The 20,129-nt window shown below is 43.5% G+C and overlaps 1 protein-coding gene across 4 annotated transcripts in view; it reads left to right on the top strand.

Moving 5' to 3' along the window:
- The first annotated feature begins 4,335 nt into the window (after positions 1 to 4,335).
- The window catches only part of GNB4 (G protein subunit beta 4), a 53,358-nt gene continuing 37,564 nt past the window's right edge, over positions 4,336 to 20,129 (top strand). Inside the window, exon 1 of one of the 4 annotated variants that reach the window (XM_061637381.1) lies at positions 4,336 to 4,497. The gene's annotated coding sequence lies outside the window, so the exon portion shown is untranslated. Of the gene's footprint in view, positions 4,498 to 5,855; positions 5,927 to 10,815; positions 11,015 to 11,315; positions 11,433 to 20,129 lie in introns of those variants that run through there. The other 3 variants (XM_061637383.1, XM_061637380.1, XM_061637382.1) reach the window with 3 other exon arrangements.

Below are 20,129 nucleotides of genomic sequence, written 5' to 3'. Positions count from 1 at the left end.
CTTAGATGTTGAGCACAGTGTACGGGTAGTTTCATATTGGGAGAGGCGCTCCACCAGGTATTGTGGTCCCATGCCGTGTAAGGCTTTATAGGTCAAAAACAGCACTTTGAATTTAGCCCGGAAACAAATAGGAAGCCAGTGCAGACGGGCCAGAACAGGTGTTATATGAGCGGACCTTCTGGTCCGCGTCAACAATCTGGCCGCTGCATTCTGGCCGCTCTAGATGGCCGATCCAGATGGATCCAGGAATTTTTATTTATTTATTTATTTTATTTCATTTTTAAACCGCCCATAGCGAATAGCTCTCTGGGCGGTGTACAAAAGATTAAAAGTACAGAAATACAAAATATCACAATAAATAAACTGAAACAAAGAGATTTAAAATTGTAACATTAAACACTTTAAAATGCCTGGGAGCATAGCCAGGTCTTAACCTGGCGCCGAAAAGATAGAAGCGTCGGCGCCAGGCGTATTTCTTCGGGGAGGCTATTCCACAATTCGGGGGCCACTACAGAAAAGGCCCTAGATCGAGTAACTGTCCTCCGGGCTTCCCGATGGGTTGGTACCCGGAGGAGGGCCTTAGATGCTGAGCGAAGTGACCGGATCGGTTCATAGCGGGAGAGGCGTTCCACAAGATACTGCGGTCCCACGCCGTGTAAGGCTTTATAGGTCAAAACCAGCACCTTGAATCTGGCTCGGAAGCAAATAGGTAGCCAGTGCAAACGGGCCAGAACAGGTGTTATATGCGCTGACCGGCTGGTCCTCGTCAGCAGTCTGGCTGCTGCGTTTTGCACTAGCTGAAGCTTCCGAACTGTCTTCAACGGCAGCCCTACGTAGAGCGCATTACAGTAATCCAACCTAGAAGTTACCAGAGCATGAACAACTGAGGCGAGGTCATCCCTGTCCAGATAGGGGCGTAGCTGGGCTACCAACCGAAGGTGGTAGAATGCATTCCTTGCCACCGTGGCCACTTAAGCCTCCAGAGACAAGGAAGGATCGAAAAGAACTCCAAGACTAATGGGTCATCCACCCTCACAGAGCGTTTGTGGCACCAAGAAGTCCACCCTCACCAAGTAGTGATCTGACCATGACAAGGGGGTGATGGATGTACCCCCAATTTTCAGATCACTCCCTTCCTCTCCCGAGATAAACACAAGGTCGAGTGCATGACCAGCTACATGGGTGGGCCCCGTCGGAATAAGATGCAGCTCCCAGGAAGCCATGGTTTCCATGAAGTCCCGAGGTGCCCCTGTGAGGATGGCCTCCGAATGTACATTAAAGTCTCCCAATACTAACAAGTTTGGGGACTGCACATGCACATCTGGGACCACCTCCAGTACCTCGGCCAGGGAGTCTGTTGTGCAGCGGGGTGGACGGTACAAGAGCAGAATCCCTATACTGCCCTTTCGGCCCAACCTCCAGTACATGCAGTCAACAACCTTGGTCTCACGGAAAGGAGGCCTGGTGAGAATCAGGGACCTTCGGTAAATAACTGCCACTCCCACTCCCCGACTACTGACCCTCGGCTGCTGTGCATACAAGAACCCAGCTGGACACATGGCCGCGAGGATAGGAGCAGCAGCCTCATCCAGCCAGGTTTCCGTAATACATGCCAGGTCCACGCCCTCATCCAATATCATATCATGGATGAGAGATGTTTTTTGGGCAACAGACCTGGCATTGCACAGCAGCAATCAAAGGCCAGAGTATACAGTCAAGCATCCCCCAGATATCTTTCGGCTCTGGACAGGCCTGGAACAGGGGACAGATATTACGCATCTCTCCTTAGTTCCTCTTACCTGACGTGGCCTGCCCCTAGCACTCCACCAGCATCTGCCTCCCAGCCTCGTTATATATTGGCCCCCCACCCTCCCCCCATCACTCCCCTCGTTCTTGTTGTTCAGTTCTGATGTCCTCAGGATGAGATATACAAAGGGAGAGGGGTGGTGGGTTCCCATCAAGGTACCTTGCCACAGCTGAGGGTCTCCATGGTACAGCATGCCCCAACAGATCAATGTCCCATGATCTCCTCTCTGGCTTCTGGTGGGTGTGATAAGCCAAGCAGTTAGGCTACATGAAGTGTAAGAGTAAGAGGGGAGTCTGTACCAAGATTAGCTATGAAAATAAGCAGCAGATAGTTGCAAGCAACCAAATGGACACTAGGGAGGCATGACTGGAAGGGCTCAAGGAGACTGTGCACAGGGGAAGGCGTCCCGTGGCAGGGCTGTGTCAGTTTCCTGAATGGAAGCCATTTGTGCAAGTGCCAAACTCTGACTGGCTATAGCACTACCCTGACTCAAATGCATGCAGGTTTTATATTGGCCATAGCACTGCTCTGTCTCGGCCTCTTCCCATTGCTTTCCCCCCATCTCTTGCATCTGTAACTCCAAGAATAAAACTTGGGCCCTCTTGTATCCTGTGACTAGGCTGTTCCAGTGAGGTATGGCTCCACACAGGACCCATTCAGTGCTGGCCTCTAAGATGGCAACTCTAGGTCCCATGTATACTGTGAAGATTGGTGGCCCTGATGGCAGTTTGTGTATGTGTGTGTGTGTGAATCTGCTTCTTCAACCGCTTCTTGAAAGTTCGTTGTAAAACCCAGAGCGGATTCACTGCCCCACTGACATCAGGGCCACAGTCTCCACTGCAGGTATGGGGTGAATTAGGCCCCAGACTTAAGTATGTTCCTGTGACTGTTGAGCTACAGTATCGCTTTCTTGAATTCTAGTCCTCATGACTCTTGCTTTCCCCATCTAGATCAGGGGTAGCAAACCTGTGGCCATCCAGAGGTTGTTGGATTAAAATTCCCATCATCCATGACCAGTGGCCATGATGACTGGGGCTCATGGATCCCAGCATCTGGAGTGCCACAAGTCAGCAACCCTTGATCTAGAGCTATTGTTTCCAGGATGCTCAGAGGTCATCCCTGCACCACCATCCTGTAATTTATTTAATTAGATTTATAACTGACCCTTCCTCCCAGTAGGAGCCCAGGGCAGCAGGAGTGGGAATCAAATCCACTGCTCTAGTTTCCCATTCCACCGCTTTTCTCCACTGAGCTATCATGGCTATCACAGAATTGTTTGCCATCACCTTGCTGATGTAGTATCCATTCTGTCTTGCCCATTTGGGCTTCATTCCTTTTCTTTGCAAAACGTCCATCTCACACACCTATACCCATTATATGCACTGAATACAAGAGTAAAATACAGATGAAAAATAGTGCTGAAGATAGTTTGTATAGAAGCAGTGTCAGCCCAAGATATTTTCCTTGTATGAGACACATGAGATCTCTCTCTCTCTCCCGCTCCCCCCCCCCATTCCACAAACAGAAGGTGTCCAGACTGGCTGCTATTATAATAATAATAATAATAATTTATATCTCACCTTTTCTCACAGAAGGAGCCCAGGATGGCAAACAAAACACTAAAAACACTCTAAAACATCTTAAAAGCAGACTTTAAACTATAATACAACAAAACATCTTTAAAAAACATATTAAAACAAAAAAACTTTAAAAACATATTAAAAAGCTATTCCAACATAGATGCAGACTGGGATAAGGTCTCTACTTAAAAGGCTATTGAAAGAGGAAGGTCTTCAATAGGCACCAAAAACATCACAGAGATGGCGCCTGTGTAATATTTAAGGGGAAGGAATTCCAAAAGGTCCGTGCTACCACATCAAAGATCCGTTTCCTATGTTGTGCGGAATGGACCTCCTGATAAGATGGTATCTGCAGGAGGCCCTCACCTGCAGAGCGCAGTGATCGACTGGGTATATAAGGGGTAAGACGATCTTTCGGGTATCCTGGTCCCAGGCTATATAGGGCTTTGTTCACCAAAACTAGAACCTTGAACTTGGCGTGGCTGTCAAATCCTTTGTTCAGCATGGGTCTTGAGATTGTGTGTCCCCCAGAACCTAAGGGTGGAAGGCTAGCTTATGGGGCACAGGGGCAGGCTGGCAGCATCCAACACCTTGCCACTTGCCCCATTATCTGCTGCTGCCCTCTGCCTAACAGTAGTACTAGCCCAGTGCAGAAGCATCCCCAGCACGGGAGAGGGATAGCTTATCCCTCCCCCCTTTATGTGGGTGAATTGTTTTAATATCTCTGGAGTAATTGCTCAGTGATAACCACTTCAGTGAGAAGAAATGGGAGGCTTTGGACTACGCCCTGCCAGCCAGGCACCACTGCAAGAGAAATCCTGCCTGCTCCTTGGAGGGAGTTATCCCAGCAGCGAAGGGAAGCTCTTTCTCTTTAATGTCGTTGACGTCAGAGATGCGAAACCATAGCAACTGTCCATCACGTTGGATGAGCACACGAGGCAAAGGGGGAAGTGGGAGAGGAACTGCTCCAGTTCAATCGAGGCTTCGGAGTGGTGGAAACGCACAATGGGCGCATTTATTTTGTGACATTCGGAGCGGAGTCTTTTAAAAAAAACACGGGAAAAGGCGGCAGAGGCAGGCACGGAGACGCAAGGCAAAATCGCAAGTCTTGTGAGTAGATCATCTTCTTGTCAATCTTGATAATGGTCTTGATTGATTGATTGATTGATGCAAGAACCACGATCGATCTGCTGTTGCAATGAGCAGTTGCTCGGGGCGCTTATTATTGCTGGCATGAAATAATACCGTATCGCATGGGGAATCGGGGACTGGTAGCGATGTCCGGATATAACACGAAGGGACACTGTGGATTTAGGGACAAATTCCTATTCTCAACCGCTCCCTGTTTAACAAAAGGCTCCAGCATTGCCCCGGCTGGTGCAAAAGTCTGGTGACGCCCACTGCAAAGAAACCCAATTCCATGTGTCTTCCCACTCACCCCCAGAAACCCCTGCATTAACAATATACAACATTTTGATACAATATTTTTTTAAAATGCATAAGATGCGCGTCTCCTTTTACTGTAAATGCACAGAAAGAGCTTCCCTTACCACAGCAGGTTGCGGCGGCGGCTGCTTTTTGAAAGACACACCCAGACAACCCGTTTCCCCTCCACCCCGGGACTTTTCACTGCAGCCTCCCGGGTTTCGCGGAAATCCCAGAGGCGGATCAGACTACAAATGTGGGCGTGCCAGTGGCACACTGCCGCAATGAATGGTTGTGGCCAGACTGTATGTTGTTGGTGGCTTCCCTTCTCTTCCTCCGTTTTATATTTCCTGGTTCAAAGAAAAGGGTGGGGGCACTTTAAAATTCACTGTCGAGTTTGCATTTATCTACATAATAATAATAAAAAAAATCGTAGGCGGCTCATTCACTCACACAAGTTAATTGCCTTCTCCCGTTTGGCTATGCGTGTGTTCCTGTGTACTGCTACAAGTGGTTATCCGTGCTCTGATGCTCCAGAAAATCGTTAGGTTTAGCTTTTTCGCTAGCATAGTGCATTTAAAATAAAGAATAATAATTTCAGTGTTCAGTTTGTTGCTCTGTCATATCCTGCAGTGTGTCTTGACCATGCTGAGAATATATACATGCTACTTTCCAGGTTTGTGCATACAATAAACTAGGTTGTTGTCTGGTAAAGCCCATACCTCAATAAACCTAGTTGCACCTGTATCTTAAATATAAGAACCCAAACCCAACAAAGACCATCTTTTGCTTGCAAGCAGATTTCTGCAAGGTGACTGATTATCTTGCCTCATGTCTTCATGCGCAAACGCGTGCTGCACATAAGCCTGTGCAAATGGAGATCTTCGCTGGATCAGGTCCACAAGGGAGGTTACCACTGACTTCACCAGTGACTTGAATCCAGGACCCCCTTTTCTTCTCCTATCTCTGATAGACACCATTAGAGCCAACAATTCTGATCACCTGTTTGGTAGGTGCAAATGTGGATTGTGGTCATTGTGTGGAAGCAAGGACTGCCTGCATGAAAAGGGGCTTATCTCCAACCATGCGTTAAGGATTGGGACATTAGTCTCAGGTAAGCTAATATTGCATTGCTTACCTCTTTTGGTACTGCAGACCCTCACAGCTCCTCTGTTGCTATTTAGAAAGAGAATCCTGTTATAGTTTCCAATAAAAATTATACCCCAAACCCCCTTTTACTGCAGATTTCTCCCCTTTCTCTGCTGCAGTTTTGAAAACCCAGCACAGACATGAAAGTGTTCTGTGTTATTTAAATTAAAGGTGTACATAGGCTTCTAAGAAAGGAAATGAAGTTTGCACACTGTGTCTATCTCGTAAGAAGACCGGACTAGTTGCCTGTACAGTACATGCTGGGAACCAAAAAATGCAGAGATGTGCGTAGACAATATGGTGCCATTCTCCAAACTACAAGCACTCCTGGCAGGTACATTGCAGCAGAGATGCCCTACTGGGTGGGTACATCATGGCACTCCTGGCAAAATACAGACCGTTTCCACCATATTGGTTCCGGAGAATACGGAATGCAAACTAGATAGGATTATTAAAGGTCTTTATTGTGAAAAATGTTACATGGTCTTCTGCTCTGTACAGGCAGAAGAGAGGCGAGGAGACATCTTCTATTGGATTTCTTACTGTGGTGTATACTATTAACACGAGATTAAGGCCTTACCAGGTAATTCTTGTGTTGTGCAATAAGTGTAGTCAGATAGTTGTTGTGGGGCATCAAAACATATTTCACATAACTAACATGCTTGTTGCAGGAGATATTTTGTTGCTAGAAAAAAAGAGGAAGTATTATATTTATCTGATCTTTCGTTATTTTATTAGACAGTGAGTTGTCTCCTACGGCAAGCCTGAAGGGTAGGAACACTCATGAAACCCTTTTAAAAAGGAAAATGTGTTGAACACTAGTGAAGTGAGGCAACCTTCACTTGAACGTTTTGTACACCTTTCCCCTCCATTTCTTTATTTCTTTCTCTTATAAAGTTTCCATAGAAAAGGCAATCCTATGTTTTGGATCAGCATTCCCTGTATTTCCAGCTCTGCATACACCAGGGCCAAATTGCATATGATGTTAAAATGCAGCACTTGTAGTTGCATCTGTCTTTACAAATGTATGAATAGCAGTTTCGGAATAGTGGTGGGCAATCAGGAGCAGGAAGGCAGTTTGTGGGGAGGATTTTTTAAAAAAAATTATGTGCCATGATCCTGATAAAAATCTGTCTCCAAGCTGCTATTAGCTGTTCACACATACACACAAACACATAGAAAAACACACGCACATATAATGTGTCTTGAAAGTTCTGGTGGCAAAGGAGTGTACACACCATACATCTTTTAAATTTATTTAACAAAATTATATATGATTTAATTGTTTTAAAAAAACCCTCTAAGCAGTTTATTATTTGTTTATTTATTTATTGCATTTGTAAACTGCCCCATAGATGCTCTCTGGGCGGTTTACAACAATTAAAAACATTAAATATACCAATTTAAAAACACATTTCTTACAAAGCAATTTAAAAACACATGCTACAAGTTTAAGAAAGTTTACAAGAAGCATTCAAAACAGTTAAAAACAAGTAATTAAAAACATTTAAAAATCAATTAAAACAGCAGTAAACTAAAAAGAGATTAAAACACATCAACATCCATGTGTCTGGATAGGCTTGCCTAAATGTTTTAACAAGGTGTTGAAAAGAATACAGCCAATGTGCCTGCCTGATGTCAGTAAGCAGGGAGTTCTAAAGTGTAGGTGCAGCCACACTGAAACAATGATTCCTTAACATGTGTGGAATGAGTGTTATGTGGCACCTGTAACAGTGCCAATGCCGCAGATCGAAGTGGTTGAATGGGCACATTTAAAGTACATCCCCCACACCCAGAATCCTAGGAATTGTACTTTACCCCTCACAGAGCTACAATTCCCAGCACTCTTAAGAAACTAGTTTCCAGAATTCTTTTGGGAAGGGCTGTGCTTTAAATGTGTGGTGTATATACAGCCTTAACCTTTTTTTAGCCGTTCTATTATTTTCATTACATCACTATTATTTATTACATTTTATTTCAGCCTTCCTTCAAGGAACTCAGGGCACTGTATATGGTTCACAAGCCCTCTCTTTAATTCTCACAACAGCCTTGTGAAGGAGGATAGGCTGGATTTGAACCTGGTATCTCTAGTATTTTGCAACACTCTAGCTATTATTTCAAAAAATAAAAAACTACTTGCCTGCTGTATGCACATCTACCTGGGACTAAGTTCCACTGAACAGAGTGGAACTTACTTCCCTGTAAATATGTGGTGAAATACATTGCAAATGATTTTTGAAAAACATTTTCTGTGTGGTTGACTGTAGCTGCCTTTCTGTTCTGCCTGACCAATGAGGGTTCTGTATAACTCAAAATTTGCATCCTCTTAAACCTTATTAATGTGCTAGTCCATGCTTAGGGCAAATGCTCATGGCCATTCCTCCTGGCTCCATCCTCAGTTGCATCATCCCTATCGCCTCCTTCCACAAACTAAATGCAGATCTCTGCAAAGGGAGAAGCCAGCTCATACACCTCTATGCATGTAGCTTTCCATACAGCTGGAAATCTGAATTGTACAGAGTTACTGACTATATGGAACGTATGTACACAGCATTGTACATGCACAGGATTTGAATACTTCACTTGGAGATCTACAGTGCAAACACTGCATTTAAATAAGCAGCATGTTATGTAAGGAAATGCCATGAGAAACCTGATACTATGTATGTTTATTCAGAAGTAAGTCCCACTTCATTTCAATGACTTATTTTTGAGTAAGTGTGCTCAGGAATATATGCAGTAGTAGTCCAAACCTATGCATGTTTGCTCACAGGGGGAACATTTTTTAGATGTTTTATATATTGTGGTTTTAGTTTGCAATTACATTCTGAATACATTTTTTTACCATGTTGTGAGCTTCTGGGAAGGAGGGTTAACCCCTGAAAGGCAGTTTATAAATACTGAAATAAATAAGTAGCAAAACCCATTAAATTTAATGTGGCTTATTCCCAAATAAGAGTGCATAGGATTACAACCTTTACCATTAGTGCAGCAGACTTTCGCTTGCATCCTGGAACTTTCTCCTATTCCCCTGCAGTCTCCTGCTCACCCTCAAAATCTTCTCCAGAGGGTTGGAGGACCCACTGGAGCAGAATTTTAGGCTGCGCAGGGTGAGGAAAGCAAATCCCATTGGGCAAGTAGACTCTGCAGAGACAACATTGGATATAACCGAAAGGAAACGAGCAGTCCAAATCAATGAATGTTTACTCAGAAGCAGGCTTCTCAGCCAGTGAAAGAAATATGTTAATTGTTGTAAGTGTTAAGTTGATGAAAATATATTACTCCACATATATTTGCATATGCAAAAGCTGTTCTAAAGAAAAAGCAGCATACTTGGTGGCTACCAGAGAGCCTTTTCTATAGTGGCATCCTTACTATGGAATAGCCTCATGCTGTCTCTGTTGTAATGACCTTTTTTTTACTGTCTTTTATTGTTGATTTTAATTATTATATGCCGTCTTATATTTTTTCCTGTAAGGTGTCAAGGAAATGTTTATTGATGTGTGGCCCTATAAATGTAATAAACAAATATATGCTTTGATTTTAGAGTGTGCACAGATGTAGCCTGGCAGATACCATCTTAACAGGTGCATTTCTATTTCTCTCCCATACTGGAGGGAATTCCTTTTTCCAAGATAGCAATAAGTGGTTGTATTTAAAATTATGCATATATTTGCTCCCTGATAAATTGGGGTGAATTCTTTAATCTACTGAGGCTGCAAACCTATGCATTGGTAAAAAGACCCACTGACTGAAAATATAGACTTGCTCTGCAAATGCTGCAGCTTTACTCAGAAGTAAGTGCCAAGTGACTTATATGAAATTTCTCCCAGCTATAAGGAGGCATAGCTGGGTGGGTGGAGAGTAGCAAAAGGAAAGGGATGTTCACTGGAGGCATTCAAGAGGCAGCTGGACAGCCATCTGTCAGGAATGCTTTGATTTGGATTCCTGCATTGCGCAGGGGGTTGGACTTGATGGCCTTATAGGCCTCTTCCAACTCTACTAGTCTATGATTCTACCTTCCTGTCTGCTTTGGGGATTTCTCAGGGGTATCTGGCTGGCTGTAGTTGGGGAACAGGACTCTGAGTTCAATAGACCTTTGGTTTGATCCGGCAAGGCTCTTTGTATGTACTTATTGCAACCCCAAATATATGTGCTTGTGAGTGGTGTGACAGCAGCGGCTCACAAATGTGGAAAAGCAGCATACAAATTATACAAAATAGGTTGAACCATAGGAAGCTGTCTTATGCGGAGTTAGACCACTGGTCCACCTAGCGCAGTATTGTCCACACTGACTGGCAGCTGCCGTCTAGAGTTTCAGGCAGGGACTCCCTCCCAGTCCTACCTGGAGACTCTGGGGATTGAACTGGGGCCTTCTGCATGGTAAGCAGATACTTTACCCCTGAGCTACGGGCCCTTCCCCAGCCAATACATGTTTACTCAGAAGCAAGCCCCATGGGGATCAATAAGATCTCCATGACTTGGGGAACAATTAAGCCACAGGCAGGCGCTTTCATTGTATTTCAGCCACAGGCAAGGCGAGGCGGGCTTCGTTTTTCTCAGGCTGCGGCAGCAGGAAGAAGACGCGCCACCCCTCCTTGCCGAAGTTGCCCGCTCCTTTTCCTTCTTTGTCCCACTCCACTCAGTCTGCGGATTATTCCATTAGAACTACGGAAGGGGGGGGGTCGAGAAAGGAAGGGAAAAGAAAGCCCGCGAGATAACAAACAGGGAAACCTCGGGAGGTACCAGAACGCATAATACGGTAGCAACGGAGACGCGATGCTCGAAGTGGGGTGAGGGGAAGGATGAAAAGAAAGAATGGAAGGAAAGAGGGGTGGGACCTCCTTTAAAACTTATAGCCGCGGGCGGTGTTTTGATTGGCTGCTTCGCCGTCCGGGGGCTGGGGCAGAGAAGAGACTGACTGACTGGCAGGAGCTCGTGGCCACGCCCCTCCCGGTCTCCCTCCTTGTCCCCCCCCTCAGCTTTTGGCATTATTGGAGCGCGAGGCCCGCACAGTCTCGGCCTGGCTTGGAGGGTTTTTCTGCCCACTGAGGTAAAAAGAGAGAGCGGCGTGTGCGTGTGCGTGTGCAACAGGGTGTCTCCTCAGCATTAGACTCGGAAGCGATGATTGGGCTTTCTAAATTTTAGGGCAAGGCCTCCTTTCCCGCCCTTTTCAATGATCGGGGTGGGGGGCGTTGGAAGTATATAGGGGAAACAGTGCTTGACTTGTAAAGGAGATTCACCAGCGCGGGGAGGGGGCAGCACCTGGATGCTTGGGGTGGGCATGGGGGCTCTTGGGGTGTGGCAGGAGCGGGGCGGGGCGGGGGTGGTGAAGCAGAGAGGCACGTAGCCCGGCAGTGGAGCGTCTGCTTTGCAGGCGGGAGGTCCGCGGCTCAATCCGCGGTATCTGGGAGTGTCCCAAGCCTGAAACCTTGGGAGAGCTGCTGCCAGTCGGTGTTGACAATACTGAGGTAGATGATGACTCAGTGTAAGGTAGCTTTCCTATGTTCCATGTGAGCCCTCCAAGAGAGGGATGCGGGACCCTATCTTGCGCTACCCATCCTTGGGAGATGCCCCTCCAGGTGTTGGACTACAATTCTTAGTATCTCTGGCCATTGGCCATACTGGCTAGTGCCTGATGGGAGTCATAATAACTTCTAGAAGGCCACACATGTTCTGTTTCTCTCTTCTCCACACCCCCATCTTACAGTTCAGCCTGTGCATGTTTGTTGACTCAGTAGAGTCCTAAGAACTATTGTGTTGTTTGGTGTTTGGATGAGGTGTGGTGTTTGGATGAGGGTGAGGGATATCCTGGTTCAAATTTGCCACTGGCTGACCTTGGGCTAGGTTCTCATACTTTAACCTATCTCGCAGGATTGTTTTGAGGTTAAAATGCAGGAGTGATCTTGTGTCATCTTGAGTACCCTGGAAGAACCAAGGTGGGAGATATAATCAGTGTTGAGTAAGCCTCCTTGAATATATCAGGACTTGTGTCTGAGTAAATATATATACCTCTGGACTAGGGTTGCCAGGTTCTTGGCCTGAGACTGATCCTGTATCTTTAGGAGAAGACAAGGTCAGCAAAGTGCAGGTGTTCTTGCAACTCTGTAATGGGAAAAACCACAAGGTGCAATTCTCCCTTCCTCCTGCACACCTTTTAAAGATACAGAAGACCTTGTGGAGGCTGGTCCTGGCAACCAAGAGTTCTTCTGTATCTTTAAAAGTTGTGGAGGGGGAAGGGAGAATTCCACTTTGTGGTTTTTCCCATTACAGAGTTGCAAGAACACCTGCACTTTGCTGACCTTCTCTTCTCCTAAAGATACAGGATCAGTCTCAGGCCATGGACCTGGCAACCCTACTCTGGACTGTTAACCCCAAGCAAGAGCACATACTTAACTGTCTTTCAAAGGCTCTGAGTTCAGTCTGTAGTATCTTCACATGGAGTAATTGGCCAGGAAGTGACCCTCTGCTCTGAGGTCCTTGAAGAGTTATTGATAGGCCTTATGTTCTTAGCTGATATAAAACAGCTTCTGTCAAAGCATCATGTCACCGATACAGAAAACCTTTACTCTGGTTTCCCTGCCCGCTGCCCTTCTTCCCCCCCCCCCATTTTGAGACATTGTGTTACTTGAGGGCATTTTGTTTTTGCTCATTTGTTGGGTGCCTTGAACCTTTATGAATAGGGTGGATTTTTTGTTAAAAGTATGGGTTAGAATTCTTATTTTATTCATAACCATGTGGGTATATATGGAAATAATGGGTCAAAAAAGAAACCCACCTGCTCCACTGTTCTTTCATCATTTTCATGCCACATCCACAGGATTGTGATCCATATCTATGTGGCGTAACTGCTGTCTTTTGGTTCCATGTTCTCTTAAGTTTTTTGATTTTATGGACTTATTACCTGTGTGTAGAGTGGTTTTCAAAAGATAGCTGAAGGATATTAAGTATGCACCATTGGATTATGGATGGATAAGAAGAGAATGGGTACAGGAATAGTCAGTGTTAAAAAGGCGAATGGCACTCTCTTATTCATTTATTTATTACATTTATATCCCGCCCTTCTTCCCTGTAGGAGCCCTTGGTTTTCTCATACCACTGCAAGAAGTAGGAAAGCCTGTTGGGTGACACTGTGTGTTAAAAATATATCATTCTGCTAAATATATGTGAGTGGGAGGTAGGAAAGCAAGCCTCGCCTCTGATCTTTTTTTTCTTTTTTGGGGACAGAATAAAAGTTCTAGGCAAAAAGGGTGGGACAACATACATTCCTCCAAGATTTGTATATATCTTGGCCGTGCTGGGTAAGGATTTGCAAAACGTATCTGACATAGGCAAAACAGATGTTGAAAGCCAGGTAAGGTCGAATCATGGCAGTTGCCATCTGCCTTTGGCTTGTAAAACTGGCTGATGGTGAAAGGGGTGCTTGGGGTGTTGACATACCAGATCCTTCATATGGGGGCTCACAGAATCCCATGATCTCTGAAGGGTTGCGAAGGGGATTGGTACGCAGATTTAGGAATGCCATGGTGCTTGGTATTGCACTTAAATTTGTCAATGAGTGTATACTGGGGAGCACGTGATGGGTCACCACCAACGTGTGACCGTAGAAATCATCCAAAAGCATCATATGAGGCAATTTGTCCTTGAAACTAATATGTACAAAATTTCCAATGTTTACTTTGGTTTTGAAATTTCAGCTTTGTAGTAACTGGCTTCTACTTCCAATGTTTTTCATAACTGTGCCACAAGTCCAGTTCATAATATTAGATAGTGCATACATGAACGAAGTGAGAGCCAGTGTGGTGTAGTGGTTAAGGTGTTGGACTACGACCTGGGAGACCAGGTTTCCAATCCCCACATAGCCATGAAGCTCACTGGGTGACCTTGGGCCAGTCACTGCCTCTCAGCCTCATGAAAACCCTATTCATAGAGTCGCCATAAGTCAGAATCGACTTGAAGGCGGTACATTTACATTAATAAAATCACATAAAAGTTTCTCACACACTCACACACTTGTGTGTGTATGTGTGCTTGCTGTAGCTTTTTTCCTTTATCTTACTGAGCTGGGAATGCAAGAGAGGCAAACAGGAATTCCCTATGGTATTTTATTGGTATTTTATCATAGGTAGGCCCACCATTTCTTGCTCCTTTGCTGGAGTGCCACAAAACCTACAGCTTAGACTTTTGGCACCCATTCTGCCAGTTTGCCATCCGTGCTGTATAGTTTCAATATCACAGTTTGTTTGAAAGAGTTTAACTGTTTGGAAATGGTTAATAGGAAAAGTCACAGCATTCAAGTATGTCAAGAACTTCGCCTGAATAATTAATCCTCCCCTTACACACATGCCTCCTGATACCCTTGAACATCCTACTTATTGTGGGTGCTGTATGTATTCCACTGGTCTCTCTCCTTATCAGCTTGACAGGAAAGAAAGGATCAGTTTTGCCCATGCTTGGTGATTCTTGTGTAAAAATTGGTAGTGAAGGACACAGGAAGACTTTAGGTACACAACCATCCTAGTTCAAAGCATACTGTGCAGCAGGAAAGGCCAGTTAGTGGCCTGGATCCACTTCTCCAAACAAATTTGTTTGGCCTCTGATGGCTCTAGCAAAGAAATCCTAAAGATGCTGTAAAAATCTTTATCACTTTCCCCATAAGAAAATGCACATTCTAAATTTAGCAAAGGATCATTGCTAGTCTGCCTCCTGAGGGGCAACTGAGGGGTATTTTGCGAAGCTCATTTGGTCCTCAATACACACACGCCCATCAGTGTCCACATTATATGAGTGTATGTCTCTATACCTGGAAGATCCACTTTATTACAGAGCCATTGTTCTAGCCCCAGCATCTCTGCATGGGAGCTAGAGTGGTCCTTGAGATGGTGGTAATTTTTTTTTTCTGTAGAGGACTAGAATTTCAGCACAGATTATATCATGGAGAGTACGCTAAGATGACCCAACAATTCAAAGAGAGGCGGCTATTCTACACTAAGTCCCAAAGAGCTATGATGGGCAGGTCTTGAAAACTTTGACCTTTGATGGGTGAGCATAAAGATCTCCAAATTCCTTTACATGTTTCATTGGATATAAGAAATAAGAAACCCAAGCTTACTTGTATTTCTACAAAGCTGTTGATTTAGTGTTGCAACCAGATTGTCACTAAGAATACTTCTTTAACACTGACATAGCCAAGGAGAGCAGAACCAGAATAAGTCTAGTGCTACACCTGCTGGGTATTTGTAGAGGCTTATCTTTATTCCCCACTGTGTAGTCAAAGCCCCATTAATTCCACTTTCCAGTAAGACATGATTATTCTAGATGTATATATGGAGTGGGTGGGGGGATGAGATGGGGATTCAGAATGGAAAGTGGCAGAATGAGTTGAAATCTATTGAATAGTAATCTCTGACACCAATGACGATGAGCAATATGGTTCACCCAACATATTGGGACCTTAATGTGAATGCTCAGTTTGCAAGAATATGTGTATGCGTGACAGCAGAAAACATGCAGAAGCAGACTAGTTTCAAAATTGCAGTGTAGCCCCTTGTAAATTTTACACTTAGCAACAGTGAGCTTTTAGATGGCTCCCAAACATGTCATCAGTGTAGCATGTGTGAAGTTGTCCTTAGTGTCTTAGAACACTTCAAGAAATGAGATTCTGGGGGGGGGTTGCCTATAGTATGTGTTTTGGTCTAAATAAGCCATTTGGCAAAATTTTAATTATCAGAAACTACTTGTTGAATCATACAGAGCAATTTCCCCACTCTGCCCCTTATCTGGAAAATCTTTGGGAGGATGATTGGTCATGTTAGGGTTTATTTCTGTGCTGCCTTTTGGCCAAAAAGGCCCCCAATATGGCTCACAAAAAAATCTACACAGATACAAAATACAAGTAAGAAGAGAACTACACAATTTACAGAAACTTAAGCCAACAAAATCTGAACATTTTTGAAATAAACAACTAAAAGCGAATTACATTCATCTTCCTGGTAAAGGGCAGTTCCCAGAAAGATGTCAGAAATATTGATGTCAGAATAAAAATGAACGATGCAGATGAGGTCTTTGAAGACGTCCTTGTGACGCCCTTCCCTGGCTCTCTCTGTCAGGTTCCTACCTGCGCATGGCTACTGCCTGTCACTAGGCACCACCAGGGACTCCACCAGTCCGGACTGTCCTTTATTTTTTCTCTCCCCGCTCTAGCACAGATCTCAACAGATCCCCCTGCTAGGCAACCACCAGTCACGTCCTAATACTAGTATTCCCAGAGACTCTGAATACTGGTATTGTTATTCTCCCACCGCTGCCACCACATGTGATGCCCTTCCCTGGCTCTCCCTGTCAGGTTCCTACCTGCGCGTGACTACTGCCTGTCACTAGGCACCATCAGGGACTCCACCAGTCCGGACTGTCCTTTTTTATTGTTTCTCTCCCTGCTCTAGCACAGATCTCAACAGATCCCCCTGCTAGGCAACCACCAGTCATGTCCTAATACTAGTATTCCCAGAGACTCTGAATACTGGTATTGTTATTCTCTTCACCGCTGCCACCATTTGTTACAGTTCCCCTTCAGCCTTGGTCATTACCTTACCCTCCCTTCTGGTCTGTGAAACCCCAGCCAAGGATCAGGCCTTTGGTAAACCAAATTAAGTATTTATTACAGATAACAAAGCTAACAAGATTAACAAGATTTCTTCTTAAGGCACATAAGCATATGGTTTTACTCAATACTAATCCGAACTCCACCCCCCACCTTCTCCACTCTCTCCTGGCAAACAACTCTCTCAAACCCCACCAAGCAACCCACTCTTTCTCTTCTCCCCCCAGATTCCACTTTCACTCTTCCTTTTATACGTTCAGCCATTTTAAACACTCAGCCAATCATCTAGCATTCTACTGCCCATTCACTCCCCCTCCTCTTTCACTCCACTTACCATGTATCTTCTAAACAACAACACTTACCATATATACATTAATATAGGAACATCACAGTCCTCATGGAAACTCATCTTGAGTGTGTGTGCCTTGATTTGGAATTCAGGTTTTGCCCTGTGTATCTAGCCTTTTTCTAATATAATATTTTAAGATGCTGGATCATTACATCTTTTTCTTTTCCTGTTTGGAAATGTATGCCATGAGTGCTGTTTTTAAGATTGTATTTACCTTGTAGTAAGGCATGGGCAGACCATTTAATTATTTCCCAGTGATGTTACCATTTACTCATGGTTTTAACATGTTGTCAGGGCTTACTGCAAAATGTTTCTTTTGGGGCTAGAAATGGAAATGTAGTTAAATGTGCAGAGACATGTGCAGATTGTTTATTAATAAACTTTGGTTCTAATATTGCTTTCTTTAGAAAACATGGGTATGCTTACGCCCCAGAGTATGTGTGTGTTTAATTTAATCAGGACTCAAGCTTGCTTGATTTCAACCTTTTTAAAATTAAAACATTTATATCCCAACTTTTGGATCTAGTAGGTCTACAAAGGTGGCTAATGAAACATTTAAAATTGTACTACAAATTAAAGCAGTAATAAAAAAACTAAGCACAATTCATCAGCACAAACAAGAAAGTAGTAACTAAGAAGCAGGAAATTCCATAGACACAAGAAAGGCATATCCCTGAATGTTATAAAAATGCAGGGCCCCCCAAAGAGCTACCATCACCTGATGTCCCTGGTAACCATCTGTTATAGTCAAAATGGTGGGAGAATCTAGAACAGGGCATCAGAAAATCATAAAATATGGACAGTTTCATCTAAGAGAAAGGAGTCTTTATTGGTACGCTATAAGGTACTCCCAGATCATTATAACTGGACCATAGCACCCTTATGCTCTTGGCTTGTGTCCTTAGTAGCAACTCTGTGGTATTGCTAATTTCCCTTGGGTTAGAGACAGGAAATTGAGAACTTGAACTTGAAGTGGTTTGGCAAGATGTCCTAAAACATCTTTTTAAAGTTGCTACTGTCTAAAACATAACGATTTCCCAGGTTGTGCAATTTTCCTACTCTGTGCTTATTGAAATACCAAGGCTAGTAGTTTGTGGAAGTATTGGAGATGTCTTGCGTTGTTTATGAGAGTGATAGGGTTTCCTTCTTTTCCTATGCCTTCTGTATGCTTTTTTTAAAAAAACTAAATTTTATTGCTTAGCTTGATGTATTTGACTTAATTTTTGCATAGAAGGCTTAATTAGTAACTAATGTTTTTATCTTTTTTGTTGGCATGTATTTACATTTCTAGACTACTTGCACAGTAGTTGCATGGTTGTTGCTCATTTTATTGTACAGGATCCAGACATCTTCTTTCAAAGAAGCACTCTAATTTCAGGCACATCCCAACGTTTCCCCAGAACTATAGTATATTGGTGCTAAGAAAATGAAATTTGAGTGCTAGAACATGGTTCCGCAATTGCCACAGGCATCTTTTGAATAGTTATTGCCTGCAATAAACAGTACAGTTCTCTCCTGTTTTCTCCCCGCCCTCCATGCCTATACTGTATTCTGAGTTAGTGCTTGGTCTGTAAAGAGGACAATCAAAGAGCAACATACTAATCCCAAGGCAAAGTCTGGAGGAGTCTATTGTTGGTTTCATCCTTGAGACTTTAACAGAGCTTGGTGCTTCTTTGCCCTTTGCCTTGAAATTAGTCAGTTTCAGCTCTTGTACCAGCCCCCTTCTTGTATGCTTTTCTTGTGCTGTTGCTTACTATGAAGGTCTACTTAAAAAATAACCACCACGTCACAAGGAACCCTATGTTTTGGAGATTTGTGGTGGAATGTTGTAGGGATCACTTGATGTACAGAATTGCTTGCCACTTAGAGAGCTGCTGTCATATGGTTGCTTTTAAAGGGGATTGAATGAATGAAACATGAATTGGTCATAGTCTAGTTATGCTTGTCTGAACTTCCACTTTCTTAAACTGTTTCAGTTTAAATTGGTTGGAGTTGGCAGAAATGTTCTGTGATGAAGGTACATGTTTTCTCTTCAATTTTATTATTATTTAATAACCTGTGATCCTCCCCTTCCTCTTTCTGATGGCTCTCCTTCTCTTTTCAGGCCTATCTCACACTTCATAAGCCCTCAACACATATTTGGCTTTTGCAGGTTGAGTCTTTTGCTGCATGGTGTTGTCACACACAACCTCTTGCACAACCTGCTGTGTCCAGACAAGCTCCTGCAGTGTCCCTTTAGTTTTGAGAGAGGCATTACAAAAGGAACATCTGCTCCCAACAGCGTTCCATTAGATGTTTTGGAGTGATGCAAAAGTCTCTAGTATTTGTTGCAATGATGGTTCATTTGTAAGATTTATGTACAGCAGCTCTGCTGTGGCTATCTGCCAATCTGTTTATAATATAGTAGGGCTCCATTTATCAGTGGGAATGGACTTGAAATGAGAGAAGAAAAGAGATAAATGAATATTCAAATATTGGAATAGGTCTCCAATATGGGATGTTATGACACAATGTATGGATTATTTAAATTAGTGTAGTATATATTCACAGTGGTGGGGAAATGCTTAGGTGTTGTTGCCAATTCATTATAAAGCAGCTGAAATCGTTTCTGAATGGATTCTAAAGCAGATTACTGAAATATGAAATATATATGGCCTTTTATTTTTATTATAAAGGGACTAAGTACTAGGCATGTTTATAAAAATGTATGTTCATGAAAATGTATAATTGTCATATGTGAAATATTTTCAGTGTAACTTTGTGGCCAAGTGATAACTGCGAATTAGAAAATGTCTGGTTTACAACTTGCCTTTGTTACAAACTTGGTAAAATAGTCTTGGGTTGTGTCTTTCATCCTCAACTGTAATATGAGGGTAAATAATAACGACCTATTTACAGGGTTAGAACATAAGAAAAGCCCTGCTGGATTAGACCAAAGGCCCATTTAGTCTAGCATACTCTTTCTGTCACTGGCCAACCAGATGCCTATGAGAAGCCTGAGTTTGCTGAGATAATGTATGTGAAGTTCATAGAATGCATGAAAACAGTATGGACACTTGCTAGTGGAATGTTAAAGCGTTTTTATCCCATTCATTTAAATAGGAGAGTTGAGTATGTGCTGAAATAATTTCTACTGATTTCAGTAGAAAAGTGCTTAGCTTCAGCTGGACAGTTGTTCATATAAATATTAATAGCGGCAGCAGTAGCAGTGCAATACTA

Source organism: Rhineura floridana, chromosome 7, assembly GCF_030035675.1.
Source record: "Rhineura floridana isolate rRhiFlo1 chromosome 7, rRhiFlo1.hap2, whole genome shotgun sequence".
Taxonomy (NCBI): domain Eukaryota; kingdom Metazoa; phylum Chordata; class Lepidosauria; order Squamata; family Rhineuridae; genus Rhineura; species Rhineura floridana.
Note: the sequence above shows the minus strand (reverse complement) of the source record. Positions and strands in the feature narration are given on the sequence as shown.